We start from the raw sequence: 14,151 nt of genomic DNA on the forward strand, positions 1-14,151 counted from the left end.
TTCAATGCTTCCATTAAATAATCATATTACTATTTCTTGTATCAACATATTAAAGATAATCATACATTTGCATGTCATGATACATATCATTCTCTTATCGTTTCTTCATAGGCATATATCATTCATTTCATTATTTCGATATTTCATGTACCATCATTTTCATGAATTTCGCGTACATACCGGTAATAGTTCATTTCAAACTCATGTTATCTCACTTCAGAACTTTACCCGTTATATCATTTAAATATCAATGGTTACATTTATTTTAGATCAATACCAATAATAATCTATAAATCTTTCAATTCAACCACATAAGTCTTTTACCGTTTCTTTCTATATCGAAGAACGACTTACGGATATGAGTACATCATTTTCAGAAGCCCGAAGGCTGAACTTAAGCTCATGAGAGCTAAACAGATAGTAAACACGAAAGTCTGCAACAAATGCTGAACCTCGGTTTACTTGGGTAATTTGCCGTCAATTCTTCATTTACATTTGTAATACCATAACCCAGTTATGGTCTTATCCGTCAATTCATCCTTTGGCACAGACAATCCCACGTTCAATCCAAACTGGGTATTAAATTCGATAATATATTTCTAATAATAATTCAATTTCATGTTTTCTATTACCCTTGCACATTTTCATTTCAGATAGCACACTCCCGCGAACCTTATCCTTACAGCGGGATTACCAGTCCAGGCTAAAGCCCCTATAAACTCATAGAGTATTGTCGGGATTACCAGTCCAGGCTAAATCCCCTGCAATGACAATTACTCTAATGAGCTTAGATCTGAATTACCAGTCCAGGCTAAATTTAGACCCTAATTCAGATTACATGTCCAGGCTAAATCTATTTTCCACATATTCTTTGGGAGGGCTATATCAGGATTGTAACAGCCCAATTTTGACCCTAATCGGACAAAGTGGTTTCGAGACCACGAATCCGAGTCTAAAAATATTTTAATATTATTTTCGTGTTAAATATGTGTGAAATTATATATGTGAAAGTTTAGTGAAATAATTTTCTGTTGTATGCTTAATTTGAGAAAATGACTAAATTAAGTAAAGTGAAAATTTGAGGGTTAAATATAAAAGTGCTTAATTGTTTTTGTCTTTATAAATTGGAGGTTCTATGTGGCAATTAAGCCATTTTCCAAGTTAGTGGACGGCATTAGGTGATGTATATGGTTTTCTTATATTATTAAAATAATATATATGTTATAATAAGGTATAATATATTATTAGGTGATAAAAAGAAAAGAAAAGAAAGGAAGCCACTATCATATCATCTTCTCCACTGTCGAAACTGGAGAAAGAAGAAAAAGAGAAAAGCTTGGCTAAGGTTCGGCCATTGGGAGTTAGATTAAGGTTAGTCTTTTGTTCGGTTTTGATAATTTTACGTTTTTGATATCGTTGCTTTGTGTTCTTTAAAACCCATGTTTCAATTTTGTGAATTGATGATGATTTTGTGCTTTGCCATTGATGAGTGCTTGAGCTTTTTGATAGTTGTTGATGAAAAATGAAAGATATGTTAAAGACTAATATGTTTTGTGTTGAAGTTTTTGGTGATTTTGAGTAATTATGGCTAAATTACAAAAATAAATTTTTGAAGGACTCAAAGGTGAAATAAATGAAATGTATGGACTTATATGGGTACTAGGAAGATTCGGCCCTTAAGGAGTGTGGCCAAATTTTGTATATTTTGTGTTTTGTGGAATAAGGACTAAATTGTGAAAGTGCGAAATATTAGGGGTAAAAATGTAATTTGCCCATTTATGCTTTATTAGACTAAATTGAATGAAAATATGTTAAAATGAGATTTATTTGAATATGTTAAGATCAAGAAAACAAGAAATGAGATTTAGATCGGGGAAAATCGAAAGTAGTTGAGTAGCCGATCAATTAGTCGACGACATCCGAAGTAAGTTTATAAGCAATTAGATATTAAAATTTCTGAATAAATGTTAGTTATATATGCTGAAATGGAAATATGATAAATATATATATAGCTGAATGTATTTTAGTTCGGAAAGTAGAAATAGACATGAATGTGATTTATCAATATTTAGCACTAAGTGTGCGAGTATGGAATAGCTACGGCTATATGAATGGCACTAAGTGTGTAAAATTAAAATGATGATGTTGAATAATAGGCACTAAGTGTGCGGAATTATAATAATGATGTTGAATAACGGGCACTAAGTGTATACGATACGAGAGTAATTTGGTTAGCACTAATTGTGCAACTTCATTACTGACATCGCACCGATATGTGATCCCATGTAAGACCATATCGGGATATGGCATTGGCGTCCTACCAGGTGTACGAGATATCCGAACATCCCTAATATTACAAGTAAGGTGTGTCTATGATCACTTGATTGTTATGTGCCAAGATATAATATGCTTTGGTGTAAATGTATATAAATGAAAGTGAACACAAATAATTATTGAATGAGTGAAACTGACCTTAAAACAGTTGTGGGCAGCAGCACTAGTATCACTTTGAAAAATCACCAAAAATAGTAGAAATTGAATTAAAGTCTGGGTGAGATATGAAATTAAAGATTAATGAGTCTATTTTTCTATAAAAGAAACAGAGTAAGCAAAAGAAGTGTGAATTATGAGATATTTGAATTTTGGTGAAACACGGTCAGAATGAGTTTCAGAATCCCCTGTTCCAACTTTGAAAAATCAGTAAACATTGTACAAAAATAATTATGGAGTATAATTTATATGTTTGAAATCCTTAATACATCTATTTTCAAGTGAAATAAACGAGAACATCATATGAATTTTGTATGAGGAGAAAATTGATTCGTTGTGAAGAAGTGTCAGAACTGTTGGACAGCAAAACAGGGGTAAATTGAATGAATAAACTGTACTAATTGGCTAAACCAAAAATTCTGGAAATTTTATGGTAAGAAGTTATATGAGTTTAGTTTCAGGGAAAATTTACGGAACTTAATTTGGAGCCTTGTAGCTCCAGATAAAAATAAATTAGCGTCTATGACACAGAAAGACAGCTTGCTGGAAATTAAGAAAACCTTAAAATTTATGTGTGATTAAATTTATATTACAGTGAAATCATATGAGAAAATTTATAGATCTTAATTTGGAGCTCTGTAGCTCCGGATGAATATGATTTAGTGACTCTGACTCAAATAGAGAGCTTTAAATTTTAATATAAGTGAATAGTGAAATTATGTATAATACTATTTAAGCATGTTTTCTACGTAAAGGATGTGGAATGGAGAGGAGGAGGAGGACAATAAAATGTATGAAATTAATTATTTGAAGTTATATAAGCTAGTGCGAATGTAATATTGTGATTTGATTATATTTGAGAATGATTTAAATTAGATGTGAATTATGTGAAAGACTGATTTTGTAAGTTCGGGCTTTATGCCTATGAGCTTTGTGCGGTGAATTATATCGGGCTTTATGCCTAGCGTGCTTTGTGCGGTGAATTATATCGACTTTATGTCTAGCGTGCTTTGTGCCGGTGAAATGTATCGGGCTTGGTGCCTAGCGGCTTTATGCGGTGTTATATACAAGGCTCTATGCTCTATAAATCTTATGTGAGCAATAGTAAAAGCAAATAAATGTGTTAAGAAAGCTAAATTATTTGGTACATGATTTGGGGAGTAAGACCATGAGTGGTTTATGAATTAAAACATGTTGGTAAGCCCGATACATGAATAAATGTTGTGCTTATCCCTACTTATAATGCTTATGTTATATGTATATTTGGTGAACATATTTGGTATACATGCTTAGGCTTTGGCCAAGTAGTTACATAGACCATGCCACGTTAAATTTATAAGTTATGCATTGATATGGTTTGTTATGTGATTAGCCCCAAAAAGAGTTATGTTTAAATACACTAGCTCGCGACTATGGTTGAATGATTTGTTTATATCTTGTGTGATGTTCATAGAAAATGAGTGTGGAAAGTTAATGAAAAGTAAGTTCATATGGCTGAACTTTTATGATTAATCGTTAATGTGGGAATGGTATAATGTATCAATTAGTATAATGTTGTTGAATTATAATTATGGTAAAAATAAGAATAAAATGAGATTGTTTGTTCAAATTAATGGACACGCAGGATTGAGTACATATGTACGGCAATCAGTGATGAATTGACGGATAAGTCCATGGTGGATCCATGGCAAAATGTGAAAAGTAAGTATGGTGTTTCAATAAAGAACACCATACTGAGTTATAGCATTGTGAAAAAAAAAATTCAAGCCAATTGTGACACCGGGCAGACGATGTACTCAAGTCCGTAATACGATCCTTAATTTAAAAAGTATCTGAAAGTGCAATTGAAGTTAAATGTTGGATTATAAGTTGACATCTGATATTGAGCTCGATTGAGTAAATCCATCATTTGATAGTGTGGTTAGCAGAAAATGTTGCATTATATATATATAATGTGAAGAGTTATAAAAGCATGTTAATAATTTTGAAAGTTTTAAATTTGAATGAAATTTTGTAACTCGGTTTAATAGGTTTACATGTATAAGTGTTCTAGTAATGCCTCATACCCTGTTCCGGCGTTGGATACGGGTAAGGGGTGTTACAAGGATAGGATCACCCGTCCGGGCTAGATCCTTTTTACCGTCAATTCCTTTTCAGAGACTCATCAAATTTTCCTTCCATTCAACTGGGATTTCTTCCCTTTTTTATCAAATATATCAATATTTCATCAATTTTCATACAATGAACATTCAAATCATATTCACATCAATAACAAACATTTCAAGCATTTAAGAATATAATTCAAGTTACACGAACTTACCAGGCTAAATTGAAGAAATACCAAAATTCAGGGACATTTTCGTAATTTTCTATTTTCCTCGAATTTCCACCCAATATTTTTCTAAATTAATATTTCATTCAATTTATAATAAAACAATTCATTTCATGCAATTTGGTCTTTTATATTTTACAAAATTATCCTTAAAATTTCACTTTTATTCAATTTAGTCCCCAAATCTAAAACATGTAAATTAGCTATTTTAAAATAAATTCATATTAGCTGAATATTCACATATATTTTCCTCCTCCTCCACTCCATTCTACATCCTTGATATATACATAATACCACTATTTACTTGTTTACTCATAACAAGTTGTTCACTTGAGTCATAGTCACTAAATTAATTATATCTTAAGCTACAAAACTCTGAATTAAGCTCCGTAAATTTTATCTGAAACTATACTCACATATATTCTTACCATAAAATTTTCAGAATTTTGTTTTAACCAATAAGTACAGTTTATTCTTTAAAGTTTCCCTATTTCACTATTTGACAGTTCCAACCCCTCTTCACTAAAAATTAATTATCTCTTTATAAGGAATTGGATGATGTTATCGTTTGTTTCTATTGAAAATATACTCATTCAATATTTTAAACATCTAAATTTAATCCTCTAATTATTTTTATTCAATTTTTATGATTTTCCAAAGTTAGAACAGGGAACCCAAATTGATTCTGACCTTGTCTCACAAAATTTATTATATCTCATGATTTAAAATTCCATTACTTACAAAGTTTCTTCTATGATAAACTAGACTCAATAATATTTAATTCCATATTTTGTTCATCCTCTAATTCGATTTCCACGATTTATAGTGATTTTCCAAAGTTAACCTACTGCTGCTATCCAAAACTGTTTTAGTGCATGATGTTGATTACTAAGTTTATAACTCCCTTATTCCCTTTCTCTATAATATTTCTCATCACTTTCACTTATTTCCTTCACTAATATATCAAGAACACAAGACTTTATATAAGAAAAATCTACTATAACATTAATTTCCTACTTTTCAATAATATCAAACTCAAAATATATTGAAATCTTGATGTTTTTACCTTGTGCTATTGATTTCAATCTTTAACTTGATTTTCTCTCTTCTCCAGCTTCTATTTCTTGAATCTAACTTGATATTCTAGCTCCCCATTGTCTCCTTATTATTTTTCTCTCTTGGAAGCTATGGAAATTCTTTTGATTTCTAAGTGAAAATAGTAAATTTTTGGTAAAAGGACCAAATTGTAAAGAAAGAAAATTTTCTTTCTTTTCCTCTCTTCTCACGTTGGTTGCATGGAAAAGATGATGAATTCTCTTCATCTTTCCTCCCTTTTATATTAATCATTTAATAATAAAATAATACTAAAAATCTTAATAAAATATTAATTAAATAATATTTATCTAATTAATTAATAAAAATATCACCAACATCATCATTACCTTCTAGAGTTCTCTCTCTCTCTAATTGACCATTTTTCCCTTCATAATCTTTTAAAATTTCATCCTTGAGTCATCACTTAATTTGGTAAAATTGTGATTTAGTCCTTCAAAATTCTTCAACTTTTTCAATTTGGTCCTAATCCATCCATTTTCCTTAATTTCTAGATCATTCCACCCTTAAAATATTTACACCTTTGGTCCTTCAACATTTTCATATTTACACTTTAACCCCTCAAATTTTAAGTATTTACTCTTGGGCAACAAAACTTTTCTCACTTTTGCGATTTAATCCTTTCTTGAATTAATATGTCATAACATACTTCCCAATGTTGACATAACTCAAAATTACCCTTTTTATCACTTTATTTCCTTATTTTACTATATCGGATATATTATCTTACTTTCCTTCTTGTAAAAATTTTTGGGGTATTACACTAAATCTTTAATATCGATATCCAATTTGCATCATTATAACCTTTGAAGACTACAAGTTATCTTGTATATTGAAGTCTATAATCTAAAGTATATCTCAAATATTTGAATACCCTTCTTATTGCTTTTCAGTTGATCCATATCTGAATCATTAATAAATCTACCTAGTTTAGTAATAGAGCAAGCAATATTTAATCTTGTGAAGATCATAACAAACATCAAGCTTCAATCTTACTTTCCAATTTTTTTAAGTGGGGAGGCATCATTGTCCATTATCATCCTTACTCTGCATTTACTTTTTTTTTCATGTATTATTCATGTCTATTTTACAGTCTATATTTAGGGTTTGTAGATGCTCCTCTAAACAATATTATTTTCAAGATTTGAACTTATATTCTCGTTTTGAGAGTATAATTTACATTATCAGTACACCCACCACTTATTGATCCATTTACTCTCTTTTTTTTTATGGTAACCTAACCATAATATTAAACAAAACAAAAAAAGCTACTAGTTTTGCATATTACTAATTTAATTATGAAGAGGCAAACATGCAAAAATATTGAATGAACATCACTCCATAACATTGTCAATGACTAATACCATCACTCTTCTTTTAACTTTCCCTATGTATTATGCACTATTTGACATTGCAAACCAATGCTAGAAAAGCAATAAATTGAAGCTTTCAAGTGTCCCTAAGATAAAATTTTGTCTCCAAAATCATCTTGTTTTTAATTTGTAGCTATAGTTTTTAGCCTCGTTAAAATGGCTACAAGGACATTGAAAGATTTGAAGTACAAAAGGTGCAGAAATCTCTCTTTATCAACTTATAAGTTGAAAAAACCTGCAAAATTATCAGAACGAAACTGATGATGTTTTTTTTTGTTCAGGTTATCTGGATTCCATGAGAGACCCATCAAAGCTTAAAAAGCTTGGCATATCCATGGTGGGATTTTATTTCTGACAATGAATTTTTTCCTTGTAAGGGAAGACCATCTACAAATCAATGCTTGTTATTACCATCATTAGGAAACCAAAGTACCTGTTCTTTCTTTTACCTTCTCATCTCATCATTATGTTTCTTTACACAACTTTCTTTTACCCCTGCTTATGATTATGTTCAGTACCCCAGATTTCCTTTACCTTTTTAAAATTTGTGACTAATTTGGGTTTTAAATCGAGTTTATTTATTATTTAGAGTTTGAATTTGGTAATTGTTTTAGAGCAAGTTAGTTCTTGAATGTGGAAATTATCCCCATATTTGAGCTTGAATTTTCTTATTCTGAATTAGTCTATGATATTTCTTTAATAATTTTAGGCAAAAAAAGTTCAGACTTTAATATGAAAACATTTGTCAAGTCTAGGGACTAACTTGAAATAATAAAAAAGCCAAGCTTCAATTCAAGCCCCAATATAGGAAGAATTACCCAGTTAGGTATTAACTTGAAACAAAAAAGATCAAGCCTCAGCGTGGAGACAATTACCTAGTTCAGGTCCGAATATAAGAACAATTATCAAGTTCAAAGACTTATTTGAAACAAAAAGGGTTAAACCCTAATACGAAAACTCTTACCCAGTTTATTATGAAAACAATTATTAGATTCAAGACCTAAATAATGCATTAACCCTTCTAAAACAAGATTGAGAAAACTTGTTTAGCCATTCATTGAATTCAGGTTTGCTGAACTGAAGAGCAGCCTTTGATGCTTTTAAATATTGAAAAGGGGGAAAGATTAATTAAAAGAAATATGATTATGATTGCTCCTCCAATGCGCATGCTTGTTTCAAGCTTTGATTGGAGGGGTACGAGATTTCACATTCTTTACTTATTTACTCTTTAATCCCATCATGCAACCAAAATTGATTTATTTTCTGATTAAAGGGATAATAATTTATTTGACCCTTCAACTTTACAAAATATTTATTTTAGTCCTTCATTTAATTTTTCATTTTCTTAGCCTTTAAAATTATTATTTTTCAACATTTTTTAACTTTGCTGACGATGCATACACGCGAATGACGCGTCAGTATTTAATTAATTTTTAAAAATTTAAAATTTCAAAAAATTATTAAAACTTTTTAAAAAATTAAAATTATTTAAAAAAAATATATTTTTAAATTTTTTAAAATTTTAATTAAAGGCTGACATGTCATATACGTGGAAGTCCACGTGTATGCCACATCAACAAAGTTAACAAATGCTAACTTTTTCATCCATTCTGGGGTAATTTGACAAAAAATACAAATTCAAGAGCTAAAAGAGACAAACAATTAAATAAAGGGCTAAAATAACTTTTTTATAAAACTAGAGGGCCAAAAAATCATTATGCCTTAATTGAAATACTTTTAATTATTAGTCACGTAGTTATAATTTCGTTACCTATGTTTTAATCATGATGACTTGTAGTGTTTTTCATGATTTCTACCGCCATCAAATTGTTCCACTAATATATATGTTAAAATTTGCCATAGGTCTTTCAATTCTTTCCAGATTTGGAATTTAGTCCTTAATGCTTTTATTTTCAGAATTCCAGTTATTTACTTTTCATATTTTAAAATTCAGGTCCAATTGTTAAACACTATTTTTTTTAATTTCAGATTCATTACAACGCTACTAAGTGAGTATTTTTTGTTATTTCAAAATGCTACACCAACATATTAAAGCGAATTTTTTAACAATGTTAACAATTAAACCGAATTTCAAAATCTAAAAGTAAAGGAATTAAATTCTGAAAATAAAAATACAAGGACTAAATTCTAAATTTAAAAGGAATACAGGGACCTATTTTATTCATATATATTTTATAGTAGAAAAAACCGAGGATTTATTTTCGGGGTTTGTATAATTGGGAAGCAAAAAGGAAGGTTTTGTGGCAACTTTGTGTAAAGAAGAGAGGAAAAAGAAAGTCTTAAAAAAAGCTTCTTTGAAAGTATAAATCTTAGTGGCCCAAAAGGAGTGAGGAGTAGGCAGCTCCGGCATGGTTATGAACTTTTTAAAACAAAAGCACAAATTTATTTAACAAAAATCCGAATTTGATCTAAAGAATAATTTTAAAATACTTAATCTAAATTCGAAATGATTCAAACTCGAGTATCAAATTAGAACGGTAAAAACCTAAAACGATCTATTCTAAAATACGTGACTAGTAAATCTGAATGACTTGAAACTAAAATAATATGAACCCATAATAATTCAAATTCACATGCTTGTAATCAATTGAATCTGCCCAATTGAAAGGTCTAATTTGGTCTATTAGGTGAATCAAAGTTATATAATATGATTTTTTTTTTCAAAATGAGTTAACATTAGGGTAAACTATACACTTAAGGTCACTAAGCTTTTAGTAAGTTTACGTTTTGATCACTTAACTTTAAAAAGATATAAAATGGCTATTAAACCATTTGAAATTTTTTATTTAAGTCACTGGGTTGTTAAAATTGTTGTTGTATGATATGCTCTGTTCGCACCACCTGAACCAACTGAAAGCTCTTTTCCTCTCTCTTCTACAATTTAGATTTTTTTTATAAAACAACTCTGAACGTCATTAATCTGTAAACCAAAGTTCAAAATCCAAACAACTTTCTTATTCGATCTACGACACTGACTGTTAGATCAACTTGAATCTAAGATATGTTTTTCTACTCATCGATGGGTATTGATCTACCATAGTGGTCGTCGAATCGTCACTTAGAGTTCACTAGCTGAACTTAAAAGAAAAAAGAAAAACTTAACGACCTAGTAATTTAAATGAAAACTTTTTAATAGCTCGATGATCATTTTATAATTTTTTGAAATTGAGTGATCAAAATATAAATTTACTAATAATTTAATGACTCTGGATGTAATTTGATTTATTGAAAAAAGAATGGGGTGGAGGAGGCAAAATCGCAAATAGATTATTAAGGTATCCCATCAAATAATTGCTAATCAAGGAAGGACCACATCATGTGGACCATAAGGGATGTAAGGAAAGGATTGGGCCAAGGAGGGTGCGATCGGCGCTTGCCGCACGCGTGATGGCCGGGGATCTGTTTTCTTAATTGGCAATGGGATTGGGTGCTTTTACTTTCATTTTCACATGAAATTGGGATTTGATGTTTTTTTGTGTATTTACAACTCTTTCATAGATATTATTTTTTGTATTATCATATTTATAATAATTTTATAATTGAATAATGTATTGTGTAATTATTTATAAATTTTATAATAAATTTTTAAAATCGGTGATTATTTGACGAGTATTTTTCTCAAGTCAACTTCAATACTGCCATTAAGTTGACATCTACTACTTTACTCTTTGTATTTAAGAGATAAGGAGTGTAACGGTTAAGATTCAGGCTAAGCTAATCTCCCTCTATAAATGTCCCCTATCAGCACAATGTAAAAGAAGATTCGTAAGAAGATACAATATCAACCCTTTAAGTCAACAGTTTGCCAAGATACTGCCACAGCACCTCTAATCTTTCATCCCTAATGGCTCTCCGCACCACCTACAATGTGAACTACCTTATTTTTGTGTCTCTCCGCACCCTCAACGGTGTGAATCACCACAGTTGCACTGTTCTACACCATATATAACTAATTTGTTATAACAATTCCTAATACCACTCTTTTAAAATAAGCATATGATATACCATCATCTATACTTGTATTAAGCCTCTAACTGAGCTTGGTATCATGAGTCAATCAACGACCAATTCAGTTAAAAAATTACTAAAATATCCTTTCATATATGAAGTAAATTATATTATTACGAGGATGTTTTCATCTTTTATATAATATCATTAAAATATATCATGATAAATTTTACCATCTCAACTAAAAATTCATTTAACTTTTATATAAAATTTTAATAAATATATTTATTACATATAATCTATCTAATTTAAATGGAGAATAACTTTTATTAAAATAATTCTAAAATATATAAAAAACGTCACAATAATTAGAAATTGATATTTAAAATATTAATTTTAAAATCATCTTTTAAATAATAATAGTGGTTTCCTTTGTCTACTTAAAATTTCTCTCTTAATTTTTCTTTTTTATAATTGGAGAAGAAAAATGGGATTGTTTGAGACCATTTTATATCTATACTCTCATGCCTACAATATAATGCTCGTGTCATTAGGCTAAATTTTATCCTTTAGATCGAATTTATATATTAAGGTGATGGAGCGCGAAATTTGAAGGTACTCAATTAAAATGATTTTCACATTTTACATTCTTTAAGGATGTAAAGTCAAAATAAGCATAAGTACTTATATTTATGGAAAAAAACACATTTTCTTGCCATTTATTTCTTTTCTTTATTAAAAGGTAAATAGATTTTTATTTAATACAAAATTTATAAAAATAAAATATTTGTAATAAAAATTGAATAAGATGTTAAATTGATTTTATTTTAAAATTATATATGTGAAATAAAGTATCTCTTTTTTTTAACAAGTGAAAACTTATTATATTTAACTTTTATTCAAAACTATACAAAATAAAATATTTTATTAATAAGATTAAATTTAAGAAATAAATAATTTAAATTTACATTTACATTTTCTAACAACATAATTACTTTTAGTAATTAATGTTTATTAATATAAAAATTTTTAATATAAATTTAGTATTTGTAAAATTCAGAAAAAAATCAACACTTAAATAAACTATCCTGTATTGTTCATTTTACAACAAATTTTACCATTTTAAGTATTTTTATTTTATTGAAATATTTTTATTAAATGAATTTATTTTGAAAATAAGATTTACACGCTTATAAATATGAAATCTAATTTTCTTAAAATAATTTCATTAATTAGATATTTAGATATTAAATAGTTTTAAAAAATTATTTAACCTATTTTAAAAATACAAATATCTTTTATTATATTAAAATTATAGTAAAAGTTATTTTACTATTATTTATTATTTTATTATAAATAAGAGAAAGCATCACATTGCCTTAGTTCAATTCATTTTTATATGGATATCTCCTAATTTATCTTCTAAAAGTAATTTCCTATATCGATCGTAACTAAATTCACTTCACTTGAGGGACAATTTCTTGCTAATCAGTCGGCAATCATGATTCCTTCCCAATTCGCAAATTGGAATTTGACAGCCGCAAATTGTCGATATATTGTCTTTATTTTCCCGACGATAGTCGTTGAAGGCATACTCCCCAAACCCTCCTTAATCATCTCAACTACCATCATACAATCAATTTCGATAATTACCTTATTATAGCCTCTGTTCTGTGCTATTTCAAGACCATGAAGGATCACCCACAACTCTGAGTTTACAGTCGATCCCCTTTCAATAAACCTTTAAAAACCTTCAACCCAATTCTCAGAAAAATCTCGTCAAACACCCCCAGCAGCCAACTAGTTCCCATCTGTGTTTGCCGCTCCATCTGTATTAATTTTGATCCATCAAAGATTAGGTGGTCGCCGTTTAGCCATTCCAAGCCTTGAATTTTCAGAAGCATCCCTGTTGCGATTTATTTCACAAACATTCAGGGCAAAGCACTCAGCAGCTCTTACCGTATCCTCCACTTTGCTAATCTCAAGTTGGAAAACATATTATTTTTATTTTTTCACGACATCCAGCACATCACCGCAAGTATAATTCAAGGCTCAATTCCCCCAGTTCCCATTCGAAGCTCTCCTCTAAGATTATATTGAACTTTGATTTGAGGGAAATTATAGACAATTGTATGCACCAATTAAACCAAGTATATCTATGTTGCCTAATTGGATTAAGTTAACTAATATAGATGTACATGTAAGTTGTGATAAGATGAATACCCAATTAATATGTCACAATTTGAGGTAAAAATTCTTATTATATAATTATTATAATAAATGTTAAATTTTTTTATTTTTAACGAACGATTTGATAACATTTATGAGTTATTTTACCTACGCATATTAAGTGAGCTTATTCCTAATTTTATTTTAAAATTAATTAATTGTTCATATAATATTTAATACATTATAAGTGACAAATTTAATTTTATGAATTAATTTAAATACTCTCAATTTTTTCTTAAAATTATTATTTACTTTTAATATATTAAAAGGATGTGGGTCTTAACCCTATTTGTAAAATTTTATGAAATATTTTTCAAATATTAAATAAATTTGGATTTTTATTATGAATATTTAATAATTTAGTGTGAGTAGGTACATAGATGAGTTAGGTGTGGCATAACACTCATATGATATTTGACTACCTAGTCATTAAGTGGGGTCCATTTTGAACATCACACGGTATGGGAAAAAATATCACATCAAATTTGAAAAACCATCAATCACAAGAAACACAACACATCTCGTGTAAAACGTTCCACAACTTAAGGAAAAATTTTATTGAAATCTTGGGGGTTTTAATTTATCTCCATTTTATAAAAACTTATATAAAAAAAATTATATTCTCCACCACGAGGTATTGGTACA

The 14,151-nt window shown here is 29.0% G+C and overlaps 1 long non-coding RNA gene across 1 annotated transcript; it reads left to right on the plus strand.

Moving 5' to 3' along the window:
• The first annotated feature begins 1,259 nt into the window (after nucleotides 1–1,259).
• Nucleotides 1,260–7,905, plus strand: LOC128041843 (uncharacterized). Its single transcript, XR_008196751.1, has 2 exons — nucleotides 1,260–1,371; nucleotides 7,590–7,905. It is a non-coding gene; the product is annotated as an uncharacterized LOC128041843 (long non-coding RNA).
• Nucleotides 7,906–14,151: the final 6,246 nt, after the last annotated feature.

This window comes from Gossypium raimondii, chromosome 6 (assembly GCF_025698545.1).
Source record: "Gossypium raimondii isolate GPD5lz chromosome 6, ASM2569854v1, whole genome shotgun sequence".
NCBI classification, from domain to species: domain Eukaryota; kingdom Viridiplantae; phylum Streptophyta; class Magnoliopsida; order Malvales; family Malvaceae; genus Gossypium; species Gossypium raimondii.